The sequence below is a fragment of the Bombina bombina genome, chromosome 3 (genome assembly GCF_027579735.1).
Source record: "Bombina bombina isolate aBomBom1 chromosome 3, aBomBom1.pri, whole genome shotgun sequence".
Lineage (NCBI taxonomy): Eukaryota > Metazoa > Chordata > Amphibia > Anura > Bombinatoridae > Bombina > Bombina bombina.
The window spans coordinates 391486487-391498887 of NC_069501.1; positions in this window are offsets into that span (position 1 = coordinate 391486487).

A 12401-nucleotide genomic window follows, 5' to 3' on the forward strand; every position below is an offset into this window, starting at 1 on the left:
TTGAAATGCGTTGATTTGATTTCATGATGTATGAGATGTTAATATATATTTATTAAATTTTCAGATGGATCCACCACTTCTGGTCATCTGGTTTCCGCCCCTGCCCAGTCCCCTGCACAGTCACAGACCCCTCCCCATGCCCAGACCCCTGCCCAGACCCCTGCCCAGACCCCTGCCCAGACCCCTGACCATGCCCAGACCCCTGCACAGACCCAGACCCCTGCCCATGACCGGACTCCTGCCCATGCCCAGACCCCTGCCGGCCCTTCCCATTTATCATTTCCTGTCCCTCCCAAAAAACGCCCCTACAACCCCCTTCGCCGCTCTCCCCGTATTATGGCCCGTACAGCTGCCCAGACCCCAACTCCCCACTCCCCAGCTGTACGGCCTACCCTGGAGCGGCAGCTCACCCCTCCCCAAGCCAATCCCATCCCTCCCCAAGCCAATCCCATCCCTCCCCAAGCCAATCCCATCCCTCCCCCCTGTCTAAACCTTCATTGTCCTGGGTGTCGGATTGTCCTTCCCAGGCACAGCTGTAAGTATCATTCAAAATCCACGTTATAAGATACTTAAAGGTACAGTGAAGGTAAATATTTTCTATTGTGATTCAAATAGAGCATGCAATGTTAATCAAATTTATAATTTACTACTCTTATGAATTATTCTTCATTCTCTTGATATCTTTATTGAAACAAAGAAATGCCTATAATTATTTTAAACAATAAATTAATTCTGGCCATCATTTCTTTATTGTTGGATGAATGTATCCATCAACCAGCAGGGACAAACAAAGTTGATAAACAAATATTGGCTGCCCTAAAAAGCAACATTCTTGCATTCAAAATCTAGCTATAGAATTCAAACATTTAAAGAATATGTGTAAGTTTTAAAGATTTGTAATGTCATGCTCTATCTGAATCAGTCAATTAAATATTTAGGTTCAGTGTCCCTTTAATTGGATATCACTACATATACCAATCACCACTACTTGGATCCAACAATTAATGTACAAATGTTGATACATTATCTCTTGTCTAACCCAGTGGGAATGTAATTTCTTCAGGTTGCTATGTTTACACAGCTTGTCCTCAATGCCAAAATGTTTAAGGATAGGTGTGCCTACCACAGTATAATTGAAATATTTAAATTGCTAATGTAAGTACAATGTAAATCCTTTAACAAGATTTGATACACTCAAGCTGTTTAAGTGGATCATCTAAAACCAATTAAAGGGGACAACACGTTTGAATAAACTGTCCCTTTAATGATTTCTGTCTGTCTGAATAACCTAATTCATGTGTAAAGAATAAATTTAAACTAATTGATGTAAAGAATGATTTGTCTTTATGATGACAATGTATCTTTTCTAATTTTTTCGTCTGTTGTGTAATTATCCTTAATATTTAATGTATTCTTTATTTTAGGCTGTGTCTCAGCATGGCTCATGCTAGAAGGTATAGCAAGAGTAGAGCAGGCCGTGTTGAGGAACGCAGCTGTCCTGAGAGGGATGAACGACATCATGCAGGCCCAGCTCCGGGTTCAGGACTTGACTCTGCGTGCAATTATGCGATTAAGTTCAAGGCCTGAATCTGGAGCTGGACATGCACAGGACGATGAAGAGGATGACCAGTAAGTGGAGGATCTGGAGATGCTCCATGGTGGCAGATAAGAATCCTCCGTCCACATGTTGATTTTTTTGTTTTATTGTTGCCATTTGGCCTTTTTAAAAGTTTATTGTTGTGCCTGTTGCACTCTTTTACCTTGTCATATGTCTCCAATGGGGCTATGCTGGCCCTTGGCAACTCTCTTCATGGACTGTGATGCACTGTGTTACCTTGTCATATGTCTCCAATGGGGCTATGCTGGCCCTTGGCAACTCTCTTCATGGACTGTGATGCACTCTTTTACCTTGTCTTATGTCTCCAATGGGGCTATGCTGGCCCTTGGCAACTCTCTTCATGGACTGTGATGCACTGTGTTACCTTGTCATATGTCTCCAATGGGGCTATGCTGGCCCTTGGCAACTCTCTTCATGGACTGTGATGCACTCTTTTACCTTGTCATATGTCTCCAATGGGGCTATGCTGGCCCTTGGCAACTCTCTTCATGGACTGTGATGCACTGTGTTACCTTGTCATATGTCTCCAATGGGGCTATGCTGGCCCTTGGCAACTCTCTTCATGGACTGTGATGCACTCTTTTACCTTGTCATATGTCTCCAATGGGGCTATGCTGGCCCTTGGCAACTCTCTTCATGGACTGTGATGCACTCTTTTACCTTGTCATATGTCTCCAATGGGGCTATGCTGGCCCTTGGCAACTCTCTTCATGGACTGTGATGCACTGTGTTACCTTGTCATATGTCTCCAATGGGGCTATGCTGGCCCTTGGCAACTCTCTTCATGGACTGTGATGCACTGTGTTACCTTGTCATATGTCTCCAATGGGGCTATGCTGGCCCTTGGCAACTCTCTTCATGGACTGTGATGCACTCTTTTACCTTGTCATATGTCTCCAATGGGGCTATGCTGGCCCTTGGTAACTCTCTTCATGGACTGTGATGCACTGTGTTACCTTGTCATATGGCTCATATATTCCTTATTTTTACAAGATTATTTATAAACGTTGTTGATGTTTTCTTACATACTAATAAAAGACATGTCATTGCATGAATCTTTGTCCTGATTCTTCATGTTATTTTTTGAAAGCTCTAGTTTATGTTGTTGATCCTTAAAGGGACCTACCAAAAATATTTTTTAGAATAAAATCATATATGTAAGACAATTGTAAATGACTTTAAGATTAACATCTCCAATGTAATCTTATTATTTGTCTTGATATATTTTTCTCTTAGCTTTATCATTGCATGATTATGATTAGCATAGTAATTGTTTTATATATGTATATATAGATTGTTATTTGTGTATATATGTATATTTCAATGTTCAGATCCATGTGTGTATTTAGAAACTCTGCATGAATTGATGCACCTTTAACAAATGATCTGAGTATTGATACAATGATATAATCCCTGTAAAGTGTTCATTTTATTGAAATAGTATTGTCTATGTGTATGCTCTTTTTAAAAACAAAATCATGTCCCTTTAAGTGATGGTGAGCACAATTGTTAATGAATGTATTTCCATTTCTAAAGCGTTTTTGTCCTTTTTACATGAACAAGGACATATAATCTTATTAATAAACAATCTTATTGTAATGTTGACAGCACATGTATTTCATTTTCAATTCTATCTTATTGTAAAAGTGTAACCAAATAAATCTCTGTGTGTAATGCAAATAATTTAGATGATGAATATTTGTTAACAAATATGTTAACAAAATACTTCTCCTCCCATATATGGCTATAGGTAGGCTGACCATAATTAAACTTGAATAAATGACACGTTTAATCAATCCATGTATAACTATTGTTATTCCAAAACAATCCAAACATATCTTAAAACATCAATGGCATATGTATTTCTCATGTGTATCTTTTAAATGTTAAAGATATACACCATAGCTATAGTTCAAGGGACAGTCAAGTCCGAAAAGATGATTCATGATTTGGTGACATTCCTAGATAGCAATCTAGACACATACTAGTTCCTAAAATATAAATACGTTTCTTAGTGATATGCCAAGATGTCACTGAGTCCTTGTATTGGCTGCGGTTTTTCAGCGATCTCGGATGCGCCATGTTGCTTAAGACGTCACCTGCCAGGCTGTCCAATGATTCCTTGTATTGACTGACGTTCTTACGTGATCAAGAATGTGCCTTTTATTGGATTGCGTTTTGACGCGATCAAGGATGCGCCTTTTTTTTTGGGCGTTCTTACGTGATCAAGAATGTGCCTTTCATTGGATGGCGTTCTTACGTGATCAAGGAAGCACCATGTTAAGACGTCACATGCAAAGGTAAAAAAACATCTGATTGGATTACGTAGTCCCGCAATATTTGTTTGTGCACGTTAAAAACGTTTGTGACTGCAGCCAATTTTAAAAACCTTGCGAATATGTATTATTTGTATCATGTTACATTGTTGACCCGTAGCTGATAAAGACCACCACATTCTCTTTTGCTGGATGTCTGGTTGAATAAACGAACGAAAGCAAAATGTTTTCATGCATATGATATTTCGAGGTAAGTGCACATCTCTATAGTCCATGTTGTTTAATATGTTTGTCAACAATGTTCCTTTTTCAGAAAAATGACTGTTGTGTTTAATGTTAAAGATATCTAATTAATAAATATGCGCTATTGTGTTAGAATAAAGTAATCAATATGCATTTATCTTTATCATATGCTAAATATATGATGTCGACTTCTTCTAAATGTAATTTCGTTGTATATTTTATTAAAGGTTCATTAGACACTCACATTATAAATCAAAAGCTTTTATTTTGTCTCTAGTTAGATAGTCCATTGTTTAACAAATACGTTTCATTTTGCTTCTGTTCTAAGAAAATGTAAGTAATTTTCAGACTCCTCGCAAAGCCTCTGAGTTTCATGTGAGTACCATCTCCAGCTTTCTCCAGTTTGTGTAAAGGGTCTTTTCATATGTTAATGATGGGGTATTGTCTTGTTTTACGGTTGTAATGGGGGTTCATCTATATTTTCAATATAGCTAACCCGATTTTCTTTGAAAGTGTTTGAAGCTTTGTAATATTGATATCAGTATATGTTAATCTTGTTGTTTGTAGTAGTGTCTATTACATACAGTTCTGTTAAAAATATAGTATACTGTCCCTTTAATGCAAATGTTGATTTTTGTATCATGTATGAGTTCCACATTGTTTAATCTTCAAATATATTATTGTTAGCATATTTTCACCCCCCCACTCCTAAAAGGACTTTAAACCATATTCATTGTTCAAACAAATGTCTTTCCAATAAAAAATTAACACAATAATGTCTCTTTAAGAAAATAGACTTTATTTAACACGTCAATATAAATGTGATTTCAATATTTATTTTTTGAACAAGTACATGTAGATATACCAACAAGCTTCAAATATGTGTTAGCATATGTAATTTTGTTAAAGGGACAGTTTAGAAAACAAATAATGTTTTTCATTATTCTAAAAGTCAATTATGTAATATCAATGATATCAAATGTTTCTCACCAATTGATCATTTGTCTGTGTTTATTTAAATTTGCTAGCTAAACCTATGAGGTTCGTGTGCTCATTTCTTCGAGCTTGAAGAGTGCATGTAATCATTATACAATTTGACCACTAGAGGGCATTTGGATAGCATTTGTATATGTAAAACCTTGTGCTCATACAGCATATTATTTACCATGTATTGATCATTGATATCTAAAATGTTGTTATGTCTGAACAACAAATAAGTGGTCATTTTTCATAGTCATAGATACAAGGTTAAGCACATAAGTCACACGTATTTCTCCATGTTTTGTTGTTTCCAACTTGATAATGCGTAATACAGTGTTTTCTTTGTAATCAATAATTTTCTGACTGTCCCTTTAAGCTGTGTTATTGGCATTCAAACAGTAATATGCCATCATGGATAATTGTAATGGTAATTTTGTTTGCGATTCGGGAAACAGTTTGGACATCACATCACAGAAACCAATCAATATCATGAACAAGGATAGGTATGTGATGATGTGGTTTTCACACACTTATAACCCACACTCTGCAAACAATCTGCCTCCATGGACCCGGTCCCATAGAAGTAGATTATATACAGAGTGTGGTCCACAAGTGTATGAAAACCACATCATCACATACCTATCCATTACACATTAAATAAAAAAAAACATTAAAGATGAAAACAAATACTTACTTCCTCTTCCTTCCCCTCTTCCCACGGGGCTGAGGCTCTGGGAGGGGCAACTGCCGACTCCGAAGAGTTCTCCTTGGAGATGTTGTGGGAAGAGTGGAAGGAAGAGTACTGGGACGACCAAGGTGAGGAGGAGAAGATGGCTGAGGAGGAGAAGATGGCTGAGGAGGAGAAGATGGCTGAGGAGGAGAAGATGGCTGAGGAGGAGAAGATGGCTGAAGAGGAGGAGATGGCTGAAGAGGAGGAGATGGCCCGGCAGGAGTAGATGGCCCGGCAGGAGGAGATGGGCCGGCAGGAGGAGGCCCAGCAGCAAGAGGCCCAGCAGCAAGAGGCGGACCAGGAGGTAGACCAGCATGCGCCTCCCGGAAAAAATTGAACATCTCTTGGTGCAGATGAAAGATTCTGTTTTGGCCTTGTTCGATTCTATTGAGTATGTTTATTATTTGGTTTTGTCCTTCAATTATTTGATTTTGGCCATCAAGTATTCTAGTGCGTCCTTCGATATTTTGTATCCGGGAGTTACGCATCTGGTCTATGTAGTCCAGTAGAACCCGCACCTCCGCTATTTCCTCTTGTTGTGCTTGGCGGTGTACCCGTGCACGGCGGGGTGCCCGTGCACGACGGTGTGCGGGTCCTTGAGGGTCCTCTGGTTCCGCGGGATCCTCCTCTGCTTCCGGGGCCTCTTCATCAGCTCCCGTGCACTCTTCGTCACGGGGGGCCTCTTCCCTCCGAAGTGGAAATTCCTCCCCACCACTCTCATCCCGGGGAGATGCATGAGGCTGTGTTTCCTGTGCTGCCTCCTCCCCAGACTCTGTATATTTAAAAATAAATTTTTTTTTTATATATTAGCATATTTGCAAATCAAGCTTTAAATGACTTAGCTTATGATACAATTACAAATGCAGAATCATTAATCCACTTTGAAATCTAACAAACAATCAATACGATTTCCGCTTTTTCTAAACCGTGTTTGTGATATCTGTGGTCAATGTGAATGTTTTTGCGTTTGTTTTCAGTCTGTTTAAATGCACACCTAACCTATAGCCTAGATACTGATGTAACCGCAAAGTAATTGAATGCGTGTAAACAACGTTATAGCATTAATCTGATCCTTAAAGGGATATGAAACCCAATGTTTTATCTTTCATGATTTAGAAGCATACATTTATTATCAACTTTCTAATGTACTTTTCTTATCGAATTAGCTTCATTCTCTGGATATTCTTTGCTGAAAAGCATATCTAAATATGCTTATAAGATGCTGATTGTTAGCTGAATATAGCTGCCTCCTGTGATTGTTTCACCATGTGCATGGCTATTTCTTCATTAAAATATATCTCAAGAAGGATTCAAATTAGGTAATATAAGTACATTTGAATGTTTTGTCAAATTGTATTCGCTACCTCAATCATGAAAGTAAAGGTTTGCGTATAGTGTCCCTTGAAATACATTTGTATGTGAATTTATTGTTCAATGAGCTTACCGTCAGATGAGAGTGGCAGGTTCCCGGTATCAATTCCTCCGATACCGACTAATTCCACCTCGGAGATGCTGGGCTGCAACATTTCCTCCCATCGGCAGTACTCTATTTCCAGGGCAGGTCTGCCACCGGTTCCTGCGGCATGTCGGGCCTCCAGACTTAACTTTTTTTTGAGATCCATTTTACAGTCCCGGTAGCGATGTTTTATCGAATCCAGATCTCTGTTCCGGCCACCCACTGCATTGACTGCATTTCTGATCTCATTCCAGAGCCTCCTCTTGTCAGTCGGGGTTGTCTTCTGGTGCTGCAGCCTCCTATGCCTGGCCATATAGGCCTCTACGAGGGCCTCCTTCTCCTCCATCGAAAACCTCGCCTCCCTAGTCGCCTTGGCCTTCCCCTGTGACGATGCCCTCTGTTTCCCGAACTGTGAAGCCCTACTCTGACCGCCACTGGGCCCAGCCACTTGGTCATCTTGAACCAAGTGGCTGGGTCCACTCACCGCTTCCACCCCCGCTTCCTGCCCCCCTTCCGTCTCCCCTTCCTGCCCTGTTCCTCTCCCCCTCCCTCTCCTCCCCCCTCTACCTGTCCCCTGCCTGGCCTCCATCTGTTCCCTAAACTAAACCCCAAATAATCAAACAAAAAGTGAGTGTGATGAAATGAAAGGGGGTCAAAATAAAGGAGTAAAAAGACAAAAAAGGTGCTTAAAGTGTGAGAGGGATGTAAAAAAACAAAGAGGGTAAGGAGTATTTAAATAAACCAAAAGAAGAATAAGACTAAAAGGAGGATATGTAAACTAAATGTAACTAGGGGATGGGTATGGGATGGGTATGGGGTATGGGATAAGAGTAAATGGGATGAAAGGGAATGGGACTACAAGGAATGGGGTATGGAGTGTAGTATGAGGGGGTATGGGGTATGGAGTGTATGTAGTGTTATTGATAAGTGTATGTATGTATTGAATGTGTTTGCGTGTAAATGTGTTAAGTGTACAGAAAAATCACTCGCTCGCTAACTCACACTACTACTAATTCTCACTAACAAACACTCCCACTAACGCTCACTAACTACCACTAACTGACGCTCCCACTAACAACTCTCACTAACAACTCCCACTCCCACTAACTCACTCACGCTCCCACTAACAGACTCTCTCCCACTCCCACTAACTCACGATAACACTAACAACTGACTCTCACGCTAACACTAACTCACTAACTCACTCACAATAATGCACCAACTCTCTAATCTTAAACCTCCAATCTCCAAAGACCCACCAGCAACACAGTCAAAGAAGCCCTGCTTGTGTGGTGCTTATATACCCTGTGTAAATGTTTAATGATGTACCAATTTGCGTTGTAAATTGTGTTCAGGTGTGCTTTATTAGCAATTAATATTAGTGCAATGTGTATTAGGTGTGTAAATTTGTGCATGCTCATTTTGAGTTATTATTTGTGGAATGTGTAGAATGCGATGATGTCATAGTGGTCGTTTGCTCTAACATTGTCCAATAGTATTCTTTTTAAATGTGAATTTGCGATGGTGTGGTATTATTGAAGTGTTGTATATGTATGTTTGTCCTAATATATAGTGATATTGAATGCGAATATTTTTCTAGTGTATGTATATATTTTTTATTCCTTGTTGTTATTTTGCGAATTTCCGCATCTTAAAGTATATGCGTATTCCCCGTATATAATTTTATTTCAAATCCCCCCGCTTGTGAATGTGTAATGCTTGTGTGCTTTGTTGATTGATTGTTGTTGTGACATTTGCGGCGTGTTATTGTTGTGCATGATGTGTTATGTGTCATATGACCGAGCTGTGCGTATTCTCGTGAGATCGAGTGTTAGGTGAAAAAAGCAATTTTTTGCCTTTCCCATTGATCTCTATGGGAGACTGTCTAACGCGGGCAGGATTACGCGTGTGACATACACGCGTTAGGAGCATCGTTAGATGGTCTTATTTGTACTCTAAATACCGGAGTCAAACAATGCCGTGCGTTAGACATAAAACACGCGTGGCGTTAGCAGGCCATCTACCGCCGAACTCTAAATCTAGGCCTATGATAGTGTTGATGTATTTATGAAATTGGTAAAATCTCATTTAGACAGTTTGAAGAAAAAATACTGTAGTAAGAAACAACGTTTTTTGCCCAATATGTCTAAGAAAGATGGCCAAGCCTTGCAAGCACTTTGTAATAATAAAGAGATAATTTGCAAACAAATTATTGTTATTTTGGATAGAGGTTATTATATTAGTGACATTAAAGCTCAATTAGCTAATACAGATGTATATATGCCACTTACATCAGATCCCTCTTCTAAAATTTTGGTTGACGTAAAGAGATGCATACATAGAGATTCCAGAATGGGATTATTGATAATGAAACTAAGAATTATCTTATTAAAGAGGAATACACTATACCAGTGCTTTACACTCTCCCAAAGGTCCATAAAAACTTGGGGACCCCTCCTGGACGTCCCATAGTGGCAGGTACTGACTCTATCTTCACCAATATATCCATATACCTTGATAGACTGTTGAAACCATTTGTAGCTCAGGCTATGTCATATATTAAAGACACCAATAATTTTCTAACTAAGATTGAAGGTCTATCAGAGAATATGGATAAATGTATTTTATATAGTTTGGACATTGTGAGCCTTTACACTTCTATACCCCACAGCAGTGGGTTAGATTCTATTAAATATGTTATTGGAAAAAGCAATAGGTTCACTGCCATGCAATAACAGTTTATTGTAGAGCTAATGGAAATTATTCTGTACTGCAATTATTTTCTCTTTGAAGATTCCTATTTCTTACAAAAACAGGGGACTGCTATGGGGTCTAACGTTGTCCCCACATATGCTAATATTTTTCTGAATGTTTTCGAGGAAAAAATTATATATGAAAATTAACTTTTTATTCTATGTGGCACCACCTGGTGGCGCTACATAGATGATATATTTGGCACTTGGTGGGGCGACGTTGGATACCTTCAACAGTTTGTTAGTGAGTTGAACAGGGCATCAGGATGTATTAGATTTACAATATCTTGGAGTGAAGAGTCAATTAACTTTCTTGATACTAAAGTCTATAAAGATGGTTCCCTTTTAAAAACAGATCTATTCAGAAAGGATACTGATAGGAATAGTCTTCTACACTTCTCTAGTGCCCATGCACCTGCTTTAGTGAAATCTTTGTGAAAAATAAAGTTAAGCGCTCAAAGCACGGGTATATCTGAGTGATGTGTAGTTAAACGAAAGACAAAGTATCCAGTTTGTAATCAATAAAATAATAATATATATGGTAGTGTATAGAAGGAATAATATATATATATCAGAACAGAGACAGAGGCTTAAATATGGTTTCAAATGGAAAATTCCAAGTGACAATTTATTATACTAGTAAAAACAAAGGTGTCTTGATCGATACAATGTAAAACAAAGGGACGTCTCCCTTAATTAATATAAAGATACAAATAAAATAAACATAAAAGAACGATAAGAAAAGTACTTGCGCTTTATCACAAAGTGTACTGATGTCCCACGATATTAACTTGCCAAGTGGCAAGAAATTAGCTGTTCGGTTGCAGGCCTTAATTGCCTGGTTTGTGTGGTTGGCGTTACTGGTTGAAAGAAAAGAGCGCCTTTTTATGTAAAGGTGACGTGATGTCACGTTTTAAGATAGTAGGTGATGTTGCTGTGGCAACCCCTATTCCTAAATCTGTAAGGAAGTCCTGGGGGATTTGAAGATAATCTTTGCACTCACGAAAGATGATAGCTTCGTTGTCGTTAGGAACCACTAGCCAGATCTTGAAATGTAGAAGTTGGTCTTTGCGGTCGCTATTAGCGACTGGGTTATCCTTTGTTGAAGGACTTGGCGGTCGCAAGTAGCGACTAGAAAACACATATGGATCCTTCCAGTTGAAGATTAGGTGGTCGTTAGTAATGATTAGAGGATCTTTAAGAAGTGTAAGATGGTCTTTGCGGTCGCTGGTAGCGACTGGGTTATCCTTTGTTGAAGAACTTGGCGGTCGCAAATAGCGACTAAGAAATTCTTTGGTTGAGGATTAGGTGGTCGTTAGTAATGACTAGAGGATCTTAGGATGTGTAAGATAGTCTTTGCGGTCGCTGTCGCGACTGGGTTATCCTTTGTTGAAGAACTTGGCGGTCGCAAGTATCGACTAAGAAATTCTTTGGTTGAGGATAAGGTGGTCGTTAGTAACGACTAGAGGATCTTAGGATGTGTAAGATGGTCTTTGCGGTCGCTGTTAGCGACTAGGAGTTTCTTTGTATATAAGTTGATGCCAAACGGCACAGCAGTTGGTAGAGTTAGTTGTCAGTTGGTGCCAGCATGCACATAGAAATACAAATAGAAAGTCCTTTGAAGCATAACATTTTTAACAAATAACAACAATAGTAGATAAAATCAATAGCAGAAAGCACAGTGTCAGGTCAACGCGTTTCGCCCTTAGGCTTTATCAAGACTCTACCAAGTGCTGTGCCGTTTGGCACCAACTTATCTACAAAGAAACCCCTAGTCGCTACTAGCGACCACAAAACTGACTGTCTCCAAAGAATTTCTTAGTCGCTACTTGCGACCGCCAAGTTCTTCAACAAAGGATAACCCAGTCGCTAACAGCGACCGCAAAGACCATCTTACACATCCTAAGATCCTCTAGTCGTTACTAACGACCACCTTATCCTCAACCAAAGAATGTCTTAGTAGCTACTTGCGACTGCCAAGTTCTTCAACAAAGGATAACCCAGTCGCGACAGCGACCGCAAAGACTATCTTACACATCCTAAGATCCTCTAGTCGTTACTAACGACCACCTAATCCTCAACCAAAGAATTTCTTAGTCGCTATTTGCGACCGCCAAGTTCTTCAACAAAGGATAACCCAGTAGCTACCAGCGACCGCAAAGACCATCTTAGACTTCTTAAAGATCCTCTAGTCGTTACTAACGACCACCTAATCTTCAACTGGAAGGATCCATATGTTTTTTCTAGTCGCTACTTGCGACTGCCAAGTCCTTCAACAAAGGATAACCCAGTCGCTAATAGCGACCGCAAAGACCAACTTCTACATTTCAAGATCTGGCTAGTG